The sequence below is a fragment of the Crocodylus porosus genome, unplaced genomic scaffold (genome assembly GCF_001723895.1).
Source record: "Crocodylus porosus isolate Cpor-Errol unplaced genomic scaffold, CroPor_comp1, whole genome shotgun sequence".
NCBI lineage: Eukaryota > Metazoa > Chordata > Crocodylia > Crocodylidae > Crocodylus > Crocodylus porosus.
In genome coordinates this window covers 80408394-80411098 of record NW_017728947.1, presented here as the reverse complement: position 1 = coordinate 80411098, position 2705 = coordinate 80408394, and positions in this window count along the sequence as shown.

The following is a 2705-nucleotide window of genomic DNA, read 5'->3' as shown; positions in this document are numbered from 1 at the left end:
TTTACAGGGCCAGTCATCATCTCAACATAGAAGGCAATCAGATTGGTTAGGTATGACTTGCCTTTGATGAATCCATGCCAACTGTTCCTAATCGCCTTCTCATCCAAGTGCTTAGAAATGGATTCTTTGAGGATCTGCTCCACGAAGCTGACTGGTCTGTATTTCCCTGGATCCTCCTTTCTTAAAGATGGATGCTATATTTGCCATTTTCCAACTGTCCAGGACTTCTGATCTCCATGAGTTTTCAAAGATGATGGTCAGCAGCACTTACAGATGTGTCAGTGCCCCATATCCCTTGTGACATAAAGGGATGAGGTAGCAGAGAAATAGGAGACAATATTGGTTGTTCTCCAAACTACAAACACAGGGCAGGATTGCTCCCTTTCCAAAATAAAAAGGAGAGAGCAGGGGTGAGCAGCTGTGCCAGGGGAACTCCCTTCACCTCAGTCTTTAATGTGAATTTCACCTTGCAGTTGCTGGCTTCAGTGTTCCAGTGTTTCCACGTCTTCCATGTCTCTGTGTCCCAGTACATCCAGTTTCCCCTTATCTACCTGTTACACAGAGTTTCAGCCCGACTCCTTCAGTGCCCCACTGCTTCAATCCCCAATCATCAATACTGTATCACAGAATAAAACCCCCAATACTATTTCAGCCCTCATCAGGACAACTGTTGGAGTCTTTTTGCAGAAGAAAAGCTACTGACTGTCTACCATGCCTGCTGCCTGGCTGGCTGCTGGGATACACAAAAAAACAAAGAAGATGTCACGCTGGGTCAGACTACAGGTCTAGGTGGCCCAGTCCCTTTCCTTTTGCAGCTTCCAGCATTTAGAGGTCTAGAAAATCTTAATATGGAAGTTGCAGCTCTATTATTTTGCTTTATACCCACTGACAAACCTATCCCATGTGAATCTGTCTAAGCCTCATTTGACCCTAGCTAAATTATCAGCCGCTGCAACATCTTGTGGCAGTGAGTTCCATCTCATCACTCTACCATCATTCTTTGGCAGTCTCCATGAGGGTCACTTCCTCAGGGTGGTGAGGCTGGGAGCTCCAGTGCTCAGTTACTCTGTCCTTTCCTCCAGTATAATATGCCTCATTTTGCCACCACTTCTGTCTCACACAGGCACGCCCCAAGAGTCATCTCCTCCTGGGGCTCCCCGATCTGGGCAAAGTGAGAAATGAATATTCTGCTACTATCCCATACTTGCTAGTCCTGGCAAATGCTGGTGCCCTGAAGAACACCTAGAACAAGGACAGCAGCAGAGCAAACAAGAAGGCAATAAGTAACTCCCCTGAGTTACTTATTGGGGGAGTCGTTTCAGTCAGTTAAAAGTAAGTTGAGAGAGGGACAGAGGAAGAAAAGGGATGAAGTTGTGTGTCATTCTTTCTGCACCATTCCCTAACCAATCACTAACATCCAGCAAGTGGTAGGGGAGCATATAAGAACAGCGATTACTTGTTTCCTGTGAGAAATTTCACACGCAGGTCTACACAAAATGTGACATCTATGTATATCTTTTTTTTACTGCTATATGCTCTGTGGCACAAAGGTGCAAAAATAAAAAAGAAGCCTGCCTCCTCTTTCTCCCTTTGCTCATCCACTTAAAAGTCACTTTGTAATTTTTTTAAGGAAGATTTTTGAAGGGCAGGGCTGCCATCACCCTCCTGGGCCTCCAGCCCCGCTACCTCTGGGCTCACTGTGTCAGCCAGTACTAGTGGCTACACGTTGTCCAGCAGACCTGGGACAACAAGCAGTGGCTGGATGGCTTCTGTATGACCTGGGCCATCTCCTGGGACCAGCTCTAGCAGCTCTGGCCCCACCTGGAGCAGGACACTGGCATATGCCTGGGCCCTCCCCACTGACACCCGGCTGGCCCTCAAGCTTGAGAACAAAGAGAAGGAGCAGCCTGGTCCTGGTGATGGTGACCCACATCCTGGTCACCTGCCTGCCCCACAGAGACCACCCGTATTACAGCTGCAGGCCATGCTGGACCACCACAGCACAGTCACCCATATGAGATGCCCATGCATTTCAGAACTTCAGTCTGGTGGGACTGGTGGAAAGTGGGCGCTTCACACCAGAGGTGCTGGATCTGCAGCTGGGTGCTCATCAGGGACCCTGACTACCCACTCTTACCCTGGCTGATACACCTATATACTGGCCACCTGGACCCCCACTAGGCCCATTTTAACTGTTGCCTGGACCAGACCCATGCCCTTGTCGAGTGCGCCTTCGGTCACCTCAAGGGCCACTGGCACACCCTCACCACCTACCTCAATGTTACCAAGAAGGAGCAACTTGGTCTCAAGTTGCAGCAAGGGAAGTTTAGGTTAGCTATTAGGAAGAATTTTCTTAGTAGGAGGGTAGTAAAACACTGGCACAAGTTACCCAGAGAGGTAGTGGACTCTTCATTCTTGGAGGTTTTTAATATCCGGCTAGACAAAGCCTTGTCTGGGATGATCTACTTGGGGATTGTCCTGCTTTGAGCAGGGGGTTGCACTAGATCATAGAATCATAGAAATAGGGTCGGAAGTGACCTTGTACATCTTCAAGTCTGACCCCCGGCCTGGGTGGGAGAAAAGACTGGAACGGGCTGCCAAGGGAGGTGGTGCTCTCCCCTACCCTGGGGGTATTCAAGAGAAGGTTGGATGTGTATCTAGCTGGGGTAATGTAGGCCCAGCACTCTTTCCTGCTTATGCAGGGG